Consider the following 24,316-nt stretch of genomic DNA (forward strand, 5'->3'; position numbering starts at 1 on the left):
AACTCCATTTTGCTGAGGTGTATATGGAGTAGTCTTCTGCCGTGCTATACCACACTTCTTGCAGAATTCTTCAAATTCCTTACTGCAAAACTCTCCACCATTATATGTCCTCAGCACCTTTATCTTCTTCTTTGTCTGGTTTTCCACTAGAGCCTTAAATTCTTTAAACTTATCAAAGACTTCAGATTTCTTCTTAAGGAAATATATCCATGTATTCCTTGAGAAGTCATCTATAAATTATACATAGTAAATAGACTTACCCAGTGATGGAACCTTCATAGGTACAAACACATCACTGTGCACAAGCTCTAATATATGTTTCACCCTCTTACCACCAGAGGGGAAACTCACCCAATTCTACTTCCCGTATACACAATTTTCACAGAAATCAAAATCCAAAGAGATATTATTCATACCTTCTACCATACCTTTACCATGAAGTATTCAAAGGCCCTTCTCTCCAATATGTCCAAGTCTTTGATGCCACAACATGGTCTTTTCTCCAGAGACCACTATATTTTCTACTCCACTTTCAGGAACCATGGAACTGTTGCACCCATCAACAACAGTGCTACCTTGCAGCTTGTACAGAGTTCCAATCTGAACTCCCCACATCAATACTAGTGCTCCTTGAACCATCTTGCAGGTATCCTTCTTGAACACTATTTTTACACCCACATCATCCAGCTTACTAACAGAAATCAGATTTTTGGCTAATGCAATAATATGCAGAACACCAGAAGTGTTCTAACCCTTCCACCTTGTAGTTTCAACTTTACTTTTCCATGACTAATGATTCTAGCCTTCCTGTCATCCCCCAAGAAGACATCACCACCATCATATTTCTCATACTCACAGAACCACTCTCTATGGGGAGTGAAGTGAAAGGATGCACCTGAGTCAATTAACCATGCCTCATGATCTACATGTGTACTTGAAGAAGCAAAGTACACATCCCCACCTTCATCTGAGGTGGTTTTCATCTCTACAGAAGGAGCCTCATCAGATCCCTTTCCTTTGTCAGGAGCTTTAGATTTACAGTCCCTTTTGAAGTGGCCTTCCTTTCCGCATTTCCAGCACACCACCTTTACAGGTTTTCCTGGAGATTTAGATCTCCCACTCGATGAATTATTTTTGTTTCTGTTCTGGGATAGTCCTCATACAGACAAGACATCACCATTTTGGCTCTCCATATTTTTCCGTCTCATCTCCTCCATCAGCAAGGCTGAGACTATTTCATCAAACTGCAAGGTAGTTGCATTGCTACCTACTGCAATAACCAGACTATCCCATGAATCTGGTAGAGAACATAATAAACTAATGCACTTATCTTCATCCGAAATTTTAATATCAATAGATGCTAACTGACTTGCCACAGTATAAATGCATTCAGATGCTCAGTCACCGAGTCTCCATCTTTCATCCTCAGGTTATACAACTTTTTCCACAGGAACAGTTTATTCAGCAAAGACTTAGATTGGTACAAAGTCCCTAACTTGTCCCAAAAAGCCTTTGTTGTAGCTTCCCCTGATGCATTCAACAATACTGAATCTGTGACACACAATCGTATTGTGCTCTTTGCCTTCCGATCCAACTTCTTCCATTCTTCATCAGACACTCCCATTGGTTTAGTACCTGGATCTACATGATCCACTGATCTTTATCCACCAACAGATCCTCCATCTTGAGTTTCCACAACTCAAAACTCTCACCATTAAATTCCTCAATCTCTATCTTTCCACTACTCGCCATCTTCTTTCACCACCAGAATCGATCTCGCAGATCTCCCACTGAATAAGGTCTACCACAAGCCCGAGTGAAACCCCTCAACAATAAAGGCATCCCCTTGAAGCCAAAACTGCTTCGATACCAAATGTACATTTTAACCCTGTACAGAAATTACCTGCATACAAATTCTAAAACATAGAAAAATACACAATGCAAGAGCATAACACATAAAACACATATACACAAATATTTTCCCACTGGATCCCAAAACCGGGACTACCAACTTGATTTTTCATTATGTTCCTTTCAATGTTACAATACATATTTATACATGCCGAAGTATCCAAGAGCATGGACCGAAAACCATCATGTCCAATACCATGGACCAAAAACCATCGTGTCCAATACCATGGACCAAAAAACCATTGCATCCAAAAAACATGTGCGAAAATCATGCACAAAAACATAGGTGGGTCCGCCCAACCTAACATAGGGTCCAAAACCAAAATTTTATGGGGCGCTGCCCCGAAACCCATAAAGTGGGGTTACGGGTGCCCCTTAAACCCCCTGTTAACTACATGGAAAGAATATAACACAACCCAACACGCTGCAGGACCAGGCACTGACATGGTACATAAAGTACTCAAGCGATCACACAATTGAGGGGACAACAGAAATCCAGACCGAACTAAAGAAAGAGTTTAGCCGGACAAAGTTAGAAACACAGTCGATCATAGGGTTCAAAGAGATTGCGATGATGCCTGGTGAAACCCCATGGGATCTAGACCAAAGACTGAAAAGTACTATTTGCAAGGCTAACATGACATTTATGGATGCGTATCACTGCGCTTGGTTTATGGCATCCTTAACACCACATCTGAGGATGGCTTTGTCACAACAGAAGATCTCAAACTAGGCTGAAGCATTAGAGATAGTGATGAGGTTGCACGAAACTCCATTACAAGACCTGGGGTTGGGAGTTCAATAAATCCAAGCACAGATCCAAAATTTATGTTTGGAAATGAATAAGTTAAAACAAGAATAGGCATCGCGACCTGAAGTCCGGGAGGAAGTATGGTGTATAAAGTGCAGGAGCCAGGGGCATGATAAAGATCACTACCCGGTCTTAGTGAATTATGTGGCAACGAGGGGACCAACACCACTGCGACCAAAGGCACAGGCAGGGCCAAGCACAACAACCCCGCTCTAGTGCGCAATCTGTCAGGTGGGAGGAAAACACAACATTGATAACTGTCATCTACTGCCAAAATACAACCAGACCCCCAGCAACTATTTTGCAACGTTTGCAAATCGGTGGGCCATGAGGAAAGAGACTGTTGTAGCTACTAATTATTAATGGACCAGTCACCTGTTTACAGAATGCAGAATGAGGTGCGAGGTTAGGATCCAGCCGCGACGATCACGCGCGGTGGGTTCCAGGGCCGTGGACGAGGACGGGGCAGAATGGGGCCAAGAAGGGGTCGTGGGCAGCTAATCTGTTACAACTGCGGAGGTCCAGGACATTACGCGTGGGATTGTACCAACCCAACTAGAATTTCATGCAGTTATTGTGAACAATTTGATCATGAGCTGATAGATTTCCCTACACTGATAGCACAGATTTGTGAAAAAAGGGCAGCGCAACCAACAACGACCCAAAATGTGCAGATGATGAGGTCCGAACCCCACGAGGAAGAGCCCAAAGTAAACATGGTACTGAGAAGTGGCACGGCCACAGGAGCGGATAGACGGAACTTAAGTAAGGAAAATGCAAGGGTTGGTAAGGAGACATATTTGGAAGCTAGGGAGAGTTTCGTGGAGGTCTCTACCCCAGGTAGTAGGGATTAGCTTGAGATAGACAGGGATCCCTCGATGATAACTACCTTTTTAGAGACATGTATAAAATTGTTTCATGAAAACAGAGCAGTTAAAGGCTTACAAGAATTAATAAATAGATGCGTAGGATGGATCGAACTTCGTGTAGTTCGAAAGTTGGGAAGACATGCACCGTGGACTGGGAGGGAAATGTGACTAACAGAGCAGATCGATGATTATGAGATGGATCAGGTCATTCTAGATCTGGGCTTAGATGCCAACATACTGCCTAAATAGATGTGGGAGCGAATGGGTAAGCCTACACTACAATGGTCCCCTATCCAATTGCGGATGGAAAACTAGCAGAAGGCCTTGCCCATGGGAAGGCTGCAAGGAATTACGGTAGATATTGACGGCGCAAGTACTCAGATGGAATTTGAAGTGATTGAAACCATGGATGAAAGCACACCTTATCCTACGTTGTTAGGAATAGATTGGGCCACCGAAATGAATGGGGTTATTAATTTAAAGAAACGGACAATGATATTTGAAACAAAGTCGCTCTGCGTAGTTGTTCCAATAGATCCAGCTAAAGGACCACACTATATTGAACCCGTGTGCAACAAAGAGAGCGACGATGAATCAGACGGTATCTATAGAATGGCTGCACAAAGGCGAGAATGGGTCAAGACAATGAGGGATAAAAGAATATCACAGGGCTATGTAGAGTCTTGCACCATCGATTCAGATGAAGAAGACGAGCGGTGGCGTAACAGGTTGAACGGAGTGACCATGCTACACTACAATATGGTGACTAAATCTCTGTACTGCGTAAGGGCCCAGGATCATGAATTTCCAATGTATGATGGGCTAACAATAATAGAAGAATTCCTGACCAAATTTGAAATCGCAGTACTAGAGCACCAACGGTTTGATGTGTTGAGATGGGCGTTGTGCGCGACGCCTGCGCGATGGTGGGGCACACATGAAGGGACTTTCGAAGATTGGCGCGGCTGTAGGCACATGATGAAGATCAGATTTGGGAAGCCAAAACTATGCATAATGGAGAAATACGATGGACGTGATGACCCGCGCATGCACCTTACCAGATGGATCAAAGCCTACAAAGAGGAACCTCAACCAGAATGGGTGCACTTATTTTATCACACCCTGGACGTCATTCCCAGAAACTAGTATACTGAAGCGGAGCTCCGGCACAACACAGGCGAGTGGGATATCTTGCGCGAAGGGTTTTTTCGACATTCCTCTTTGAAGATCAATGGATGGATCCCATGGACGACGGGTTACAGCTGGTAAAGGCCACCATTTTCAAGACGCCACTGGAACCAGAAGAAAATGTGCAGCCCAACTGGTCATGACAGCTGAGCCAGGCTCTCGAATGCTATAATGTCCAGGTAGAAGATGATGAGGATGATCCGCGAAATGTCAATATTCCGGAATCAGAGGGGATCTATGAGGTGCGCGAACCTGAAATCGAAGATCCAGATATCACGGTGCAGTTGAAAATGAGACAAGTCAATATCAGAACAGAAGAGGAGCTGAAGTATGCAACACTTGGGGACTATTGGGACGACGCCATAGTGGAGAAGGTCGTCGAATTACTTCGGGAATATCGAGATTTATTCCCAACAAAAATCACGGAGCTAAAAGGGATCCTAGGAGACCTGGGAATGATGAAGATAATGTTGAAGCCAGATGTGAAACCAATTAAGCAGCAACCCTACTGATTGAATCCAAAATATAAAGCAAAGGTCTACGAAGAACTGGACAAGATGCTAGCAGTAGGAATCATTGACCCAATCGAGGAGTCCGACTGGGTAAGTCCGATGATTGTGCAGGAGAAGAAACAAAAGGGTGAGATTCACATCTATGTGGATCTGAGGAAACTCAATGATGCCTATGTTAACGATATGTTTCTGACTGTGTTTACATATGAAATACTGGAAAATGTGGGGGGGCAAGAAGCCTACTCCTTCATGGATGGGTTCTCAGGATACCACCAGATCAAGATCGCACCAGAGGACAGGAGTAAAATAAAGTTCGCCACCGAATGGGATTGCTTTCAGTACATGGTGATGCCCTTTGGACTGAAGAACACGTCGACGATATTTTCATGAATAGTGGTAGCGACATTCAAGGAATTTATACACAAGTTCTTAGAGGTCTATCTTGATGACTAGACCGTGTTCGGACTGGTTAAGAAACACGTAGCGAGCTTACGATTAATGTTGGATACTTGCCGCCGACACCAGATTGCGCTAAACCTAAAGAAGTGTACTTTCCTTGTCCCATTCGGGAACTTGCTGGGCCATGTGGTCTGTAAGCAAGGCCTGATGGTGGATCCGACAAAGATCATTGTCATACTCAATCTGCAAGCACCGCGAAGTGTCAAACAACTATGTGCCACACTGGGACACATGGGCTACTATCGAAAGTTCATCAAAAGCTATGCCTAGATCACGGCTCCAATGGAATAGTTGCTGAAGAAGGATGCCACTTATTGCTGGAATGAGGAATGCAACAAAATTCTGGAGATGCTTAAGGAAAATATGGCATCCACCCCTATATTGGTCTTTCCGAAATGGGATGTCGAATTTCATGTGCATGTCGACGCGTCATGTATCGCGTTGGGGGTGGTACTTACTCAACCAGGAGCGGAGGGGATTGAACATCCAATTGCATTCGCAAGTCGCCAATTGTCAAAAGCTGAGAAGAATTACTCCACTACCAAGCGAGAGGGATTAGCGATGGTATATGTGCTTCAAAAATTCCGCCACTATCTGCTCAGAGGCCACTTTAAGATGTATACCGATCACTTTGCGTTAAAATACCTAGTGAATAAACCTGTGTTGGGGGGGGGCGCATTTGTCAATGGTTTCTATTATTCCAAGAATATGACTTTGAGGTCGTCGTAAAGTCAGGATGTCTAAACGCAAGCCCAGATCACCTGTCCTGAATTGAGACCAGTGAAGAGCCCACAAATTTAGAGGACAGACTCCCAGATGCACAACTATATGTGGTGCGCGTAGCGGATGGCCATTTTGAGGATATAATCCATTTCTTAACTACAAGAACCGTGCCACAGGGATATTCTGTTCAACAAAAGAAGGAATTGGTGATACACGTAGTAGACTTCATCATGATTGCAGGACACCTCTATAAAATGGGCAACCACGAAATATTATGTAGGTATGTCCCGGAGTTTGAGCGAGGACAGATCCTAGCCGAAGCACATGGGGGGGTTGCTGGCAAACATTATGCGGGTTGCGCCACAGCCTAGAAGATTCTTTGCGTAGGATTATGGTGGCCCACTCTGCATCAAGATTCGAAAGCATACTGCCGAGCCTGTGACGTATGTCAACGGACGGGGACACTCCAGCCACAGATGACATTACAACCATTTGAGAAGTGGGAAATTGACTTTGTAGGACCTATCGAGCCACGAGGGAATATGGGCATGCATTATATCATCACCGCGACAGAATATTTGACCTGATGGGCAGAGGCACAGGTGGTTAAGGACTGCACGGCTGCGACAGCTATGAAGTTTTTGTTCGAGAATGTATTGACAAGGTTTGGATGTCTCAAAATTCTCATGAGCGATCAGGGAACACATTTTCTAAATGAAACAGTTAGTGCACTCACTGAGGAATTCCAGATATATCACCAATAGAGTACGCCATACCACCCGCAAGTGAATGGGACTGTTGAGGCATTCAACAAAATCTTGGAGATCGCGTTGACTAAGGTCTGTAATGCGCAGAGAAATGACTCGAACTTGTGCATCCCTACTATGCTATGGCCATATCGAACCATGTGCAAGAAGATAATGGGGCAGACACCTTTCCGGTTAGTCTATGGCAAGGAGGCCATTATGCCTATGGAATATATTGTGCCTAGTCTACAGATCACAACAATAACAGGAATGGCCGATCACGGGGCTTTGGAGGAACGGCTCATGCAGCTAGAAGAATTGGAGGAGGAACAGTTTTTGGCTGGATTCCATTAGCAAGTACAGAAATAACACGAGAAAGCATGGCATGATCGCCATATCAAGGTGCGCACTTTTAAGGAGAATGATCTAGTATTGCTATACGACAGTAAGTTCGAGAAATTCCTGGGAAAACTCTGAATGCATTGGTTGGGACCTTATGTCGTCAAATAAGTTACTAATGGGGGTGTGGTTCAGCTTACCAAACTCAATGGAGACCCCTTCCCTGGTCGAGTGAATGGCAGTCACCTGAAGCTCTACACGGGCAGTCCGGCTGCCTGACTAACCAACCGAGGGACAGTCTCACTGCTCCAACCAGTTGAAAGAGAGCATGGGACGATAAATCAGTCTGGGGAAAAGAAGTGTGATTGCCAGGACATGTGTAGATTTGGCCAAACACAAAGGTCGCAATCATGCAGCAAGGAGTGCGCTGATGCGTTGCTAAGAGGAGAGGTAATCTTTCCTGTCACTATTCATGACACGATGTTTGCATTATGGAAAAAGGGAGTGGGTGGTGGGAAATTAAGAGAAGGAGTACGAGCCAAATATGGAACGAGCTGCCACATATTTTACATAAAGACACCAGAACAGGCGAGAACTAGTGAATTTGAAATTCGAATCGCTTATAAATCACTGAGGGGCATCCACCGGGCGACCTACACTTCTGGAAAACATATGCTGGTTATCGATATGGAACTTTTCATTATCTTTGCACAAGGAGTAAGCCCGAGGGTGGTGATATGGCCGATGGAAAGGCAGGACTCGCTAAGGAACATGGTGTTGACAGCTGTAGGTGTCCCTCAATGTACAACATCAATAGTGGGGGATGTACCGGAAAAGCGGAGACACGAAGCAAAATTGGTCCGGAGGCCAGCACCCCGCCCAGGGGTAGGTTGGTGAGCTACAACAAAACAGAGAAAGGATGGAAAGATGGAGACCATTGGTAGCAATGTACTTCATACATCATCTCTAATGTACCATGAGGATTGGGATTTCACGGACAATAGCAAAGGTCTTGCAAAATTGCAACACAAGCTGCAACAGATAGTGTGAAGAGCAGATACGAAGGTCAGAAGTGGCTACGGTGGTACAAGGAGGTCCCATATGCGGCTCCCTTGCTCGAGCTAAAATCCTATGAGGGGGTGTTCTGTGTTAACCGAGCAGAGCAGAATGAGCATTATCGATGGCAAGACTTGGTAGACACAATGAAGCAGGAGTCGGACGAAGCATTGTAGGAGATAATGAAGAAGCAGTAGGAAGATGAGCGTCACTTAGAGGGAGGTGAACCATGAAGCCAAGGCAGCACGTCGCACTGCACCGATGAGTGACTCGGGACAAGTCACGGTGATTGTGTTGGGGGACTGTTGGGTAGCGGAGGTACTGCATAATAGTTTTGGGTCTGATAGCCTGGAAGTTAGGATAAAAATATTGTAAACCTCTGAAATATGTGGAGCGCGAAATGTAAAAAGTCAAGTCAAAGGGTTGTCCACCCAAGAAATAATATAGAATAATAGGAAGTAAGTTGGTCCACAGACCATAGGAAGGTATAAATAGAGCGTGTCTCTATGGGGAGAAGGTAGTTCTGTTTTTGGTGTGATCTTGGATCTGAATTGTAATGGGTGTTTGAGGAGAAAAGTATGAAAGCATCTGTAAGTCTGAGTCGAGGGTATTGGGGAGGGGATAGAGGCTCTGTAGTTGTGTGCATAGAGGCCTGTAAGAGTCCACAACTGTGTGTGTGGACCCCTGTAGCTAAGTGCGCAGGGCAGACCTGGATGTATTAATGATAAAGTGGAAATTAAGATAAGTTGCTTTTGTAATTCTGTGTTAACTCTGAATTATCATGGATTCGGCTTTTTGCATGGTTAATATAACTATTTGATCTATGTGCATATGCTTATGTTATGAATGTATGTACATCTGAGTTTATTCTAAGTGTGCAAACTAGTTAAATCTGATAAATGTTTGCTTAAATACCACAATAAGTAGATTGAATACATAAAAAACACAATAATAAATAGTAAGGATTATTCTGGGTTCGAATCTGCGCGAAACAGAGCATCGCGAAGCTGTGGAACGGTGCGCGAAACACCCAAATCACATCTAGACATCCCAAGGGTGCAGAAACCTGGTTCTAGCACCCTCCCTTGCTACCTCGGGTGAGACCTCAGTCTGTGCTCCATGGGCTGTTGGTGAAAGGGCCAATAGCTGCGGGATTTATTTGGCTAAGTAATTCTTTTGAACTTGGGTCAAGCCCATATAAGCCAACAATATCTCATCAGCTCGGAGTTACTAAGCAGCCAAGCAAGCCGAGTTCATTGGCAGCCAAGCCAGTGACAGTCAAAGACAAGTTATTCTCGAGTTAGGGAGCCAAGTATCCCTATTTTTAAGGAATTTGTTGGTAACTTCATTTGGTATAAATAAGAGATCCAAGTGACTCATTAGGATTTTTTATTATTATTATTATTATTATTATTTTTTTTTTTTTTTTTTTTATGTAGCCTAGAGGCAATTTGAGCTGAAACACTATGACTATTATTTACTACGTTGTATTTGACATTTTGATGATAATGAGAAATTTGACCTTGATCCAGCTATGACTTGACTCAAAGGGCTAAATCTCTTGGGTTAGGACCCAACCCTAGCAACAGAAGTTCCTTTTTTTGTATATGTATTCTTAGATTAAGATGATAGTTAACTGTTGAATTTATTTATGTTTTATTTAGCTTAACAAGTATTTGAATGATTGCTTAATCTTGTTTCCATTAGTTTGAAGAAGTAGACCAATGGTGCAGTAGTGAAGGAAAGTACTTCAGAAAATCTTGTGATAGTGGCCTCTTCCTCATCTCCCTTGTGGGATCGTGATTAGAGGGCCCCACTCTAACAACCCCAAAAATGAGTTTGTCTTTCGATCATTACATAGATTAGGTTCCATGCTTAAATAGATCATTGCTTATGATTTCTTGGAAGCACCTACAATTTTTATTTTGTTTCTTAGGTTTTCCATAGCTTGGAAGGCATTCCATTCCATATATCTAGCCATTAGAAATAGATAGATCAACTTTCTCAAAATTCAACTCATCTTTTCCATGTTGGTATATAGTGATCCATAGATGAAGAGGAAAACATGTTTTGTTGTAGGGATTGTTGATATGTAGGGAGGAACTCATCCAACCAGCTTCACCTAAGTCTTCTCCACCTTCTTCCAAGGCATAGCAGCCCATAGTTCGAATCTCTATTTTGCAGTGATCGTGAACAACCACCTTGGGGAAATCCAACCTCCCTAGAGTGTTGGGCTTAGCCTTAGGTAATGTGCACCTTCGTTACACCTCCCCTCACTATCATACATCTCTCTAGCACCTTAGTCAAATATTATTGAACTCCTAAAGCTTTTAGCTAATTTCCTGTAGAAAACCATGACATTCTGTAGCAAACTAGGACATCTTGTAGCAGTTCCTGTAGTAGCTACATGATCTCTTGTAGCTACCTATTTGGCCCTGTTTAGATAAAAAATGATAGTATGAGTATAGGTTAGGCCCTCATCTTGGATTCCATGCCTATAAGTGCCACCTGAGACCATCTCTCCCATGCCTTTTTTCCCTTGCAAGATCAGATAGCATAACATAGCATTTGCATTTTTGAATTTATAAATTGAAAGACTCTTTTTTTGCAAATGCAACATGAGATAGTTAGTGCATGCATATATGAATCATAAGATGATAGAACAATTTCCCATGTACAATTAGTCCAAATAGTTAGATGATAAAATTCAAGGTTAGCTTAGTTCTTTTTTGCAAGTAATTTGTGTCATTTCCTAGCTAGATGATTCATGACATTTTCCATTCAGTAACTTTCATTTCCTAAATAGACAAGCATTTGCTTTCCTATATTAGAACTAGCTTTACATTCACTGTCAATAGTCAAACTAGTTCTATTCAATAGAAGACTGGTTTGAAACGCTAGTGGTCTATCGCCGAAGTTGAGAAGTGACATGAGTAGAATGTTGCATTTGTTGTGCATATAGCATTGCCACCTCCAAGTTTGTACGAAAACCCGGGTTGATAAAGTAAAGTTGGTAGCCCTAGGAGTTGTAGCATCCTTGCTGCAATACTGAGGCTCATCAACTTGGTCAAGTCAACACACCCCTTGGGATAGTTTATTTCCACCACAAGTGGTTCCCACTCTCAACCCCTTCCCATGAGTTTTGAACTTGAAACTTGCTGGGGACTAAACCTCACACAAACGAACTAGTTTATACCTCATGGGTACATGATTATGCCTTTATATATAGAGAATAATAAATCACAAAAACATTTTTCAAATCTCTAATAAGCAATGTTGGACATTCTTTTATGGAGAGATAGATTACTATTTGTCTACAAACACAAGGTTTATTTACTTTGGGGTTTAATTCCATGGTACATAGAACACAAGTGCTAGTAACAAATCTTAGTTTCTAGAATTAGATGGATTATTCTTAAATATTGGGAAATTAACTTCAATCCCAATACAAAATCTCTAATGATGTTCCCACTAGGGGTCAAGCTTCACAATATCCCTTTAGAATATTCAGGTCTTGCAACACTAATGGTTATGGACAATTAGTACTTTCATCTCCTTGACTTTAAAATCCATTTGGTATGGTTTCACTATCTACTCCAAGTGATCAAAAATGGGTCTACAGAGCCATCATATGAATTTGTTTATGCTCTAGAATTAAAAAATTAGAATTTGGGACCTAAAAGGGCCAGTTTAGGACAAATCTAAAAAATCACAGTAACATACCAAAGCTAAAAATCTTTTGATTCAAGGTAAATGAAGTGTAATTTTGGGGCCTTCAACCTCAAATACATATGTGCTAAATATTTTTACTAGAATTTATGAGTTGATATTTTTCCAATGATTGTTTTGTTTCCTCAAATAGAGTCCACATGAGAAATTTATGTCTTTGTTAAGGTAATGACTCAATTACTCCATATATCACAATAAAGCATTGCATTTGATATTCAACTATAGTATGGTTGTAGTTGTATGATTGATTGTTTCCATAGACTAGGGGTTATGTTGTTGCAAGGTATGGCCATCACTTAGCACAATGGAGGACCTAGACTTAGTAGATTATGAGGCAAAAGAGTCTCCATATCTATATCCATCTACAAGTCACATTATGAGATGGTAGAGTTATGGAGAGATACGAAGTATTTAAGAAGAAATATATCTTATGGAATCATTAATTAGGTTCCATAAGTTATTTTCCCATATGACATGCATCTATACCTAGAAGAGTTTTGACATGGGACTAGGTCATTAAGGAATTCAAGAAGAGATCCATCTAAAGGGAATGCTTGTAAAGTTTCATTCACTTATGACAAGGTTACCCATTTGACGGCTCATGAAAAGGCTCATCTGTTATGCTATAATATCATTATTTTGAGAGGTAGAGCTATTGGTGGAGAACTGTTTGCAAACTATTATGAGCTAAAGCTTCAATGTCCAAAAGAAAGGCATTTTAAGGTTATGAATTAAAATTATGACTTGGAAGGATGTCCTAGTTACAAGAACCATGGGGAGAAAGGTCAAGATGAGAAGGAGGTTTTGCAACTCGGTAAAAAGAAAAAAATTCATAAATGCATGAGGGTGAATCTTGTAAGGTCAATATGGTGGTATATTTGGATGTGGTATAGCTAGAGATCAAGATTGTAGGTTTTAGCCTTGTACATAAATTACCTACAAAAAAAAATCTTAAAAACAGAAAATTTATAATGGCAATAAACAAAAAACAAATACACATAGATTTACTCTTGGATCCCAAAACTGGGACTACCAGATTGATTTTTCATTATATTCCTTTCAATGTTATAATACACATATATATACAAGCCAAAGCATTCATAAACCCCAATCCATTAACTCTGGATTAGAACATAACCATAGTTCCCTTGATTGGATCTACAAAATATCATGGGCAGAAAACCATCGTGCCCAAAACCATGTGCAAAAGCCATGCACAAAACCATAGGTAGGTCTCCCACCTAATATAGGGTCCAAAAAAAAATCTTGGGGTGCTGCCTCGGACCCTATATAGGGGGCTACCGCCCCCCTGAAACCCCCTGTGACTTCCCTGCATGTGCAACTAGTCGTGGAAAGAATATAACACACACCTAACATTCTCCCACTTGTTGTTTTCTTTTCCACATAGGGGGTCACATGAGAGCATAGTCATTGGTCTAGCCCTACAACACTCATTGTTTCTCTACACCAATAAAAATTCTTAGTGCTCACAGAGTTCATCAATGCATTTGTAGCATTATTCAAAGTGTCCACCTTTACCAACAACACCTTCTTGTCCTCAACCATATCCCTCACAAAGTGATACTAAACATCAATGTGCTTTGTCTTTTAATGATAAGCAGGGTTCCTTACTCCCACTGCATGTGCGATGTATGGTTTAGTACAAACCATTGCAAACATCAGGTTACCGACTGCAATTGCATATGTAACACAAGACATGTCCTCTTCCTCTTCTTGTGTCTTGGGACATTGTTCAACAGATAAAGTTACACCTACAGGAATAACAACCTTCACCGGTTTACTATCCTGCATATTAAACCTCTGCAGAATTATCTTGACATACTTCCTCTAGTTTAACCAAAGCTTCCTCTTTGCCTGATCTCATTTAATTTCCATGCCAAAAATATAGTTTGCAACACCAAGATCCTCCATGTCAAATTTGGAGGACAATTGTGTCTTCAAATCCTGGATAATTTCTTTATCATTTCCAATCAACAACATATCATCTACATACAAGACCAGATAAATAACACTGTCACCAATTAATTTAAAATACACACAATGATCCGCTTTGCTTTTGGTGAAGCCAAGTCCCCGTATATATGTATCAAATTTCTGATACCACATCCTTGGTGATTGTTTTAACCCATACAAAGACTTTTTTAACCTACATACTAGTTATTTTTTTCCCTTCACCACACAACCTTCAAGTTGCTTCATGTAGATATCTTCTTCCAGATCCATATGAAGAAATGTTGTCTTCACATCCATCTGTTCTACCTCAAAATCAAAATTAGCAACAATAAATAAAAGTAATCTAATAGAAGCTAATATGGCAATAGGAGAAAAAATATCACCAAAATCAATTCCTGACACCTAGGAATAACCATTTGCTACCAACCGAGCTTTGTATTTCTCCACCTTTCCTTCTGCATTCATATTCTTCTTAAACACCAATTTTCTTCCGATGGGTTTCCTTCCAGCTGACAACTCCACCAGATCCCAAGCTTCATTTTTTTTCAAAGATGCCACTTCATCAACCATGGCCTCTTTCTAGAGTTTTCCATCTTATGAATCTACTGCCTCCTTGACAGTTCTGGGATCATCATCATTAATATATAAAGAAAAATTTGAATAGAACACAGATGGACTATACCTTTCTGGTTTCCTTCTTTCTCGAACTGATCTTCTCACAACTAGATTTTGTGTCTCTTCATCTTCTGATTCATGTTTTTTTGTAGAGTTTTATTCTTCCCCCTTTAGCTCAAATTTTATCTTCTTGGGTTCCTTTGGTAGGACTTCATGTTTATTAACATATTTCACCTCTCTAAACACCACATCTCAGTTGTACACAACCTTCCTTGTTTCTAGGTTCCAAAGCTTATAAAATTTTAAACCATACTTATACCTAATAATGATGAACCTTTCATATTCACTATCCAACTTGGTTCTTTTCTCTTTTGGAACATGTACATATGCGTCAAAGCCAAATACCCTCAAATGTGAAAGAGATGATTTCTTACCAGTCCATACCTCATGTGGATTCTTATCCTAGAACACTGATAAAGGTGATCCATTAACCAGGTAACATACAGTCTTCATCGCCTCTGCCCAGAATTCTTGTCTAAACTCGGCACAACTGAGCATGCTTTTTGTCTTTTCCATCAATGTCCTATTCATTTTTTATGCAACTCCATTTTGATAAGGTGTGTATGGAGTAGTCTTTTGCTATGATATACCACACTTATTACAGAACTCTTCAAATTCCTTCTTGTAGAACTCTCCACCATTATCTGTCCTCAACACCTTTATCTTCTTCTTTGTCTGGTTTTCCACCAAAGCCTTAAATTATTTAAATTTCTTAAAGACTTTAGATTTCTTCCCGAGGAAATATATCCATGTATTTCTTGAGAAGTCATCTATAAATGATACATACTACACAGACTTACCTAGTGATGGAACCAGAACAGGTCCAAACACATCATTGTGCACAAGCTCTAATATCCCTTTCACCCTCTTAGCACTAGAGGGGAAACTCACCTGATTCTGCTTCCCATATACAGAATGTTGATAGAAATAAAAATCCAAAGAGAAATTAGACATAACTTCTACCATACCATTACCATGAAGTATTCAAAGGCCCTTCTCTCCAATATGTCCAAGCCTTTGACGCCATAACATGGTATTTTCTCCAGATACCACTAGATTTTCTGCTTCACTTTCAGGAACCACAAAACTATTGCACACATCAATAAAAGCACTACTCAAAAGATTGTACAAAGTTCCAATCTAAACTCTTCACATCAATAGCAGTTCTCCCTAAACCATCTTGCAGGTATATTTCTCAAACATTGTTTTTCCACCTATATCATTCATATTGCTTACAAAAATCATATTTTTGGCTAATGCAGGAATATGTAGAACACCCAAAAGTGTTATAATCCTTCCACCTTGCAACTTCAACTTGAATTTCCGCGTCCAGTGATTCTAGCCTTCTTGTCATCACCTAAGAAGACATCACCGCCATCATAATTATCATACTCATAGAACCACACCCTATGGGGAGTGAAGTGAAAGGATGCACCCGAGTCAATCAACCATGCCTCATGATTTACATGTGTACTTGAAGAAGAAGCCAATTACACATCCCCACCTTCATCTGAGGTGGTTTTCACCTTTGCAAAATGAGAATCACCAAATCCATTTCCTTTCTCAAGAGCTTTAGATCTATAGTCCTTTTTGTAGTGCCCTTCCTTTCCACATTTCCCACATACCTTTACAGGTTTTCCTAGAGATTTAGATCTCCCTCTAGATTTAGGTCTCCCACTCGAGGACTTATTTTTGTTTCTGTTATGGGACCATCCTCATATTGACAAAGCATCTCCATTATGGCTCTCCATATTTTTCCGTCTCATCTCCTCTGACAACAAAGATGAGACTATTTCATAAAACTTCAAGGTAGTTTTATTGCTACCTATTACAACAACCAGAATATCCCACAAATCTAGTAGAGAACACAACAAAGTGATGCATTTATCTTCATCTGAAATTTTTATATCAATAAATAGAAACTGGCTTACCACTGTATTAAAGGCATTAGATGATTTGTCACTAATTTTCCATCCTTCATCCTTAGGTTATACAATTTTTTTTCCACGAGAACAGTTTGTTCACCAGAGACTTAGATTGGTACAAAGTCCCTAACTTGACCCACAAATTTTTTGCCATAGCTTCCCCTGATACATTCAACAATACTGAATCTAAGATACACAACCATATTGTGCTCTTTGCCTTCTGATCCAACTTTGCCCAGTCTTCTACTGACATTGTTGTTGGTTTAATACCTGGATCTATTGTGATCCACTGACCTTTATCCACCAGCAGATCCTCCATTGTGAGATTCTGCAACTCAAAACTCTAACCATTAAATTTCTCGATCTCTATCTTTCCACTTCTTGTCATCTTCTTTCACCGCAAGAATTGATCCCGCAAATCTTCCACTGAACAGGGTCCACCACAGGCCCAAGAAAAACCCCTAAGTAGAAAAGGTGTCCCCTTGAAGCCGAAACAACTCTGAAACCAAATGTAGGTTTTAACCCTGTATAGAAATTACCTACAACAAAAAATATACAATGGTGAGAAACACAAAACAAATACAAAGATATTTTCTCCTGGATCCCAAAACCGGGACTACTAGATTGATTTTTCATTATGTTCTTTTCAATGTTACAATACCTATATATACATGTCAAAGCATTCATAAACCCAAATCCATTAACCCTGGATTAGAACATAATGGTAGTTCCCTTGATATGATCTATAAAATACCATGGGCAGAAAACCTTCATGCCCAAAACCATGTGCAAAACCCATGCACAAAAACATAAGTAGGTTCACCCACCTAATATAGGGTCCAAAAAAAATTCCGTTGAAACCCCCCCCTGTTGCGCTCGGCTCAACGAACAGGGGGTCTGTCACCCCCCTGCACGTGCGACTACTCGTGGAAAGAATATAACACACACCCAATAAATATTTTATGGAAAAGGTTATAATTGAGTAATTTATGGGCAAATTTGTGAAAGGTGAAGCCTTGAAAAATTGGATCAATGAGTTATGGTGACGTGTTCTTGGATATTGTCCTATATTTTTTCTTTAACTCAAACGAGTATATTTTTATTTAGAAAAGTGCAACCAATTACATGATGAGCTAAGCATATTCTGTGAGAGAACCAAACAACCAATTACATGATGAGCTGAGCATATTCTGTGAGAGAACCAAACTTCATACAGAGTGGTGAGGCCAATGAATGCAGATCTGCCTGTTGTAGCTTGGTTAAGGCAGAGGATGAAGCAAGCAGGGTCCTCCATTGAGACTAAAGTTTACTTGAGGAAGCAGACAACCTTTGTTTTCCAAAGAGTCAGCTTGCTTGTTTAAATCCCATAGAATGTGGCAAGAGTCAACTCTGTCAAAATCTTTCAAAGTGTTTCGGATTCATTGCAAAGTTTTTGTTTAATGAAAGATTATAAAAATGGTCTTCGGAGTTTAAAAGTTTAATCAGAAGCTCTGAGTCTCTGAAAATTTGTATTATTTTATATCCGATCTCCTTTGCAATCTGGAAAGCTTTTAAAAGACCATAACTCTCTGCTTGGTTGTTCGAGCTAGTGCCTAAGCTCCAACTAAAACCAGTTTCACTCGATCTGTCCAGGGAAAGAATCAAGCCCCCTACACCTACAATTCCTAGATTCCCCTTGGATGCTCCATCGAAGAAAATTGTGGCTTTTGAGGTCCCCTACCACCATGTGTTAAAGTCACCTTCTATGAGTCGCAAACGCCAAGTAGGAGCATTCAACGGTTTGCTGACTCATTCTTTCCTCTCATCAGTCAAGCAGGATCTCGGCCACGCAGAAGCTTTTGGAGGTAAAGAGGAGGTGGAAGCAAATTTACCTACAGATTCTAGCAAGAGGACTTTCACTTTGGCCACCACTACCATTGGATTCGAAAGCCTGTTGTTGAAGACGCAATCATTTCTAGCCAACCACACTTTCCACCAAAGGCATTTTGGAATAGCTTGCCAGATGTTGTTCCAGGCTGCGTTTTTGGCTTTTTTCTCAGGATTTCAGTCTATCCAAGAGATGTACAAAGAAACAACAAATGTCTGAGAGGGGGAAGGAGCATGAAGGCCATGAAGGACCAAATTCCATACTGCTTGAGTGAAATCGCAGTCAACCAATAAGTGATCGGAAGTTTCAGCAGCAGAGTTGCATAAGCAACATCTAAAGGGGCTGTGGAACCCTATTTTATTCAGATTTTCACATGTTAATGCCCTTTTATGCATGAGTAACCAAGTGAAGAAATTCACCTTTGGTAGGCTAAAGGGGGACCAAACTGATTTCCAGAGCGTCAGTGTCAAAGAAGGGGCATGAGGAGATTGTAAAGAGGAGAATCCTTGAGCTGCTGTGTAATTTCCTATTCTTCCCCACCCCCATTTGTCCTTGGATGAGCGGTGTACTGGGGCGAGGCCAGAGAGAGCTGTAAGCAACAAGTTTTTTTGAGCGAGAAGAGGTTATGTGACCTTTAGAAAAATCCATCCTACCCAATTCCCTTTGCTATCACAAGAGTAGATGTCTGCAAGCTGAAAGAGACCTTTCTTCACTAACCAAATCTTTATCTCATTTAAGGAATTTAAGGAGGCCAAAGGGGCATTCCCTTGAATAGTATCCTCCCACAATAAGGTTCTCAGGCCATTTCCCGAGATTCTGTATAAATGCTGCTGTAAGTGATCGATGCCTCTTCTGCTTAAGTTCCAAATTGTTGTTCCTGAGGGAGTAGATGCTGTTGTGAGGTTTCTCAAGGAGCCTCCCTTTAGGTATTTCATCCAAAGAAGCTTGCTGACAGGATGCTTTTTGTCTGCATACAACTGCCAAATGATTTTTCCACCTAAAGCCAAATTTTCCAGGCCTGGATCCCAAATCTGTAACCCACCTTCCTGAAATGGTCTTTTAAGGATATCCCATCTTACAGATGTAACTTGCTCTGATTTCCCTTACCCCCATTCCATAGAAAGTCTTGGGGGAGCTTGGAGATCTGTTCCATGATAGACTTGGGCACTAGCAGTAGGTAATACTGGAAGATGGGAAGGGCGGAGAGGACTGCCTTTATCAAAATAAGCTTCCCAACCTTTGTTAGCCAATGGCCTCCCCAAGATACTATTTTTACTTTTATCTTGATTATAGGTTAAGGGAAGGCCTAGATATTTGATCTTTTCCCATTTGTAATACCCAGAGAATCCCAAGGAGAAAGCAATTTGAAGGATAGAAGAATGATCTACATTCCAACTATAGATAGCACTTTTTCTTTTGTTGATCAAGGCTCCTGAAATTAAGCAGGAATGTTGAAGAATTTCATTGAAAGCCCTTGCTATCTTAATCGAGGCCCCTCCCAGGAGGAGAGAGTCATCCACAAAGAGGGCATGATTTATAGGATCCACACCTCTTGCTTCCTTAATGCCTGGGATAGAGCCTGCTTCCTTTTCAACTGTTAGCTTTCTGCTTAGGGATTCTGCCAATAGGATATAAAGAAAGGGTGACAGAGGGCACCCTTGCCAGAGCCCTCTTGTAGCTTGGAAAAAAACAGTAGGTTTTCCATTGACTAGGGTCACTATCCAAGGCCTATGTGTGTAGGCTTTTATCAAGTTGAAAAACTTAGCACTAAAACCAAAAGAGAGAAGGATTTTGTAGAGGAATGAGAGTTTAACCCGGTCGAAAGCATTTGACATATCTAGCTTGATGAGCATGCCTTTTTCCTTCCGGACGTGACTAGAGTGGAGGGCTTCTTGCACTTGGATCACATTATCTATGAGGTGCCTTCCTTTGACAAACCCACCCTGGAGAGGGGAAATCAACTTCCCTAACAGAGGCTTGAGTCTATTGGCTAAGAGTTTGGTGAAAATATTGTATGAGGCATTGCAGATTGAGATAGGCCGGAACTTGTCAAAAGTCTCTAGGTTAACTTCTTTCAGAATTAAAGCGAGGATATTTTGGAAGGATTTTATCATTGAGAGAAGATCTAATTTTATTACATTCCAACAAACTCTGTAAAACTGGATGGAGAATCCATCTGACCCGAGGGCTTTATTCGACCCCATTGACCATGTGACTTCCACTATCTCTTTTTTAGTAAAAGGCTTCAATAAACCAACATTTAAATCTGCAATGACAAGTGAAGGGATGTTTGACAAAAAATCAGCAGCCAAAACATCATCAGAAGTACCATCCTCCTAAAACAGTTGCTGAAAATGAGATGTGGCAGCCTGTTTTAAAAGAGGGTGACCTTTGATGATTCCCCCCTCCTTGGTGGATATTTCCGAGATGTGATTCTGAGAGAGATGAGCTCTGCATTGTCTGTGAAAGAATGAAGTGTTTCTATCTCCAGCTTGTAGCTAGAGGCTGTGAGACTTGAGGTGCCAGTACTCCTCTTTCTGGCGAAAGGAGAGAAAAGAGTTGAATTGGGCATTCTATTCGATGATTAGCTGAGCTTTGGTGGTTTCAATTTCTTCCATGCCTAATTGGATCTCGGCTAAAGTCAACACCATCATTTGTCTATTGCTTATTGGAGTGGTGAGGGGTTTTTTTGCCCAACATTTTAAGGCATACTTAGTGTACTTAAGTTTCTTCTCCCACACAAAGTTAGGGGATCCTTCAACTGGTTGTGACCAAGCTTGAGCCACTATGTCCATAAATCCCTCTCTCAGTACCTAAGGAGGACTAAATCTAAATGGAATAGGGCCTAAGTATTCCTCTTTTTCTAGCAGTAGAGAGATGGGGTTATGGTTTAATGTTATCTCAGGTAAAATTTTTGAAGAGATTAAATGCTTCCCCTCCATCAATGAGCTTTGAACTAGAAACCGGTCTAGACGAGCAAAAATGTTGGCATTACCTACTCTATTGTTGGTCCAAGTATAACGACCCTTCTTAGGTTTGAAGTCAAGGAGGTCCCAAGAAAGAACCAGAGACTCCACCAAATCATGACAGGGATCTTTACCCTGAACTCCACCTTTTTTCTCTTTTGGATCAAAAGTGATGTTAAGATCCCCTGCCAGTATGATGTTTTGGGGAGTGTAGATTTCTAGGAAGTATGAGAGAGAATTCCAGTAGTCCTTCTTTTCTAGGAAATTAACTGTGACATAAAGATTGAAAAGAGCCAAAGAAATCTTACTTGAAAGATGTTGAAGTTCTATGTATATCCAATGTTGGGTTTGTTAGCACCTAAATCTGCCTTAGGCTGAAGGAAAGCAAAATTTAGGGTAACCACAAACCACACTCAGTCTGGTAGCTAGCCCTACCAGAACATGAGAGGGCTCTCTCTGAGTCATGCTTAGTGAATAAGTAAACGGAATGGTCTGAGATGACTAACAGTGAAATATTGATCTTAGGCTAGTAAGTAAATATGGATACAAGAAGCAATTTTTTATGAATGACTGAGTTTCTGGGATGGTATGGGACCAACGAACAACAATGAGCAGAGAATTTAATACAAAGGCATAGATTACTTCGTGAGGCAAGACAGGCGGAAAGTCTAGCAATTTAGTTTGAAATAACGTGGAATGGAGGAATTGCTTAGGAGGGTGAAAAGTGCATAAGTACATGAATCCTTTTCAACAGAAGAACACTGAACATGAAATTTTCCCACAGGCAGAGCAATAAAAATGAATTCTACCTTATCTAACTTAAAAAATTTCACTGGAAATGAATATGAAATGAACTGTGAAACATTACGAAATACATATGAAACATAAGAGACACATTTTCTACACTCACAACCACATGAATCTCATGAAACATAGCCGCTGCCTTTCATTAATCCTCTATCAAAATATACAATGAAGAATTGAGTTTCTCTCCCACAGTCTCCCAGAAATTACAAAACCAACCTTTTGCAAATGGTTTGCATACAATAAATAGACTATGCCATGAGGAAATAGAACGAACAAGAGTTGGGGAGTTTTTCGAAACATTACAGAGTGGAAGTGGAAAGCCAACCATTAGTTAAAGGTGTAGTGTTACAAAAATGACAAATGGCTTGGGTGACTGCTCGCCTTCCTTTGCCACTTGGATAGAAGCCAACCTTTAGTGGAAATACTTTAAATTTTTCCTTAGGTGCCGAAAAAAGTGTAGTGTAGATGAGCGGGCCCACTTGGAGAAAGTCATGAATCGAAATGTCGCGAAGCGGAAGTGATTTTGGCCTTTTTCTCTATATGCGCCGCGCCCAAATCTATACGCACTGCGCCACTTTGGAGGCGATTTTGAGGTACCTTATGGAGTCCAAATTGTGCCCAAGTGTGCTTGTTGGAACGCCTAGCCTGTCTACTTTCCAAACCAAGTGGAATTTCTGAATTTGGTGCTCATTTTCCCCTCCAAAGCTTCATTCTCCCAAGACTGCTTCCTGTGTGTCAAAATAGGGGTAGAGAAGTCATTTTTTGGGTGTTTTTGACCTCCTGGGGACTCAAAACTTGCACAAAATTCTTGTCCATGCACCAGAAAACATAATTTTTCATGTTGAATCCAAAAATGCAAGCCCTTTGTGATTTGGAGCTCCCAATCCTAAGCGCCGCGCCAGTGGCGCGACGCACAGGGAGAAAAAACCTGTGTTGTGACCAAAAATTTGCCATGTGACCAAAATTGCCCCAAATTTCTTGAAATTTGGGCTGAAGCTTCCTTATCAAGTGTTATGCTGGGCCAATGAGGCTTCAGACAATATCTAAATTCGATCGAGCTCCCTTTGCCTCTTTTGCTTCTTGATTGCCTTCCTCAATTTCGGCTTCAAATTCCTGATTCAGGCCTTGCACACTTTGTTTCATGCCATGTAGTGAAAATCCATGTGTCTCAGAAATGCATGGTCCTTGTCAGCCTTGTCTAGCAGCCTCTCCAAGTGCATGTTATCTCTCTCGAGATTGGCCTCCCGATCCTCATTAATCTCTTGCTCCAATGACGTGAGGTCAACTCTTCTCCTTTGTGCAGCTTGGCGATGCTCACAAATGTTTTGTGGCTCCATGATCGCTTGTTGATCCTCAAGCTGTTTGTTCCTCTACTCCAGATATTTCATGTTCCACTTATCCCTCTCCAAGTCAAGGGATAAGGCTTTGATCTCTGATTGCTGCTCCTGGATGATCTCTCTAAGCTGTGCACTTGGCAGATCTATATCTGTATCATCATCATGAAGGAGGACGAATTCGGTCTCTCGTTCACCTGATGGCTCACCTAAAGGCCCCTCATCCTGCATTGGCTCCTTACCTCTGTCCTGTACCTGTAGTGCTGATGTCGGAAGCGAGGCCCCTTCCACCCCGGGTGGAGATAACACTCGCTTTGCTGCTGCAAACAAATGCCTACTGCCTCTCTGATAGGTGATGAATACTGGCATAGTAGTGGCCTCATGGCGCTCATACTGATGAGAAGGACCACCTATCTCATGTTCAA

The sequence above is a fragment of the Pinus tabuliformis genome, chromosome 8, assembly GCF_031772625.1.
Source record: "Pinus tabuliformis cultivar Carrire ecotype Pingquan chromosome 8, CPIR1, whole genome shotgun sequence".
In the NCBI taxonomy this organism is placed as follows: domain Eukaryota; kingdom Viridiplantae; phylum Streptophyta; class Pinopsida; order Pinales; family Pinaceae; genus Pinus; species Pinus tabuliformis.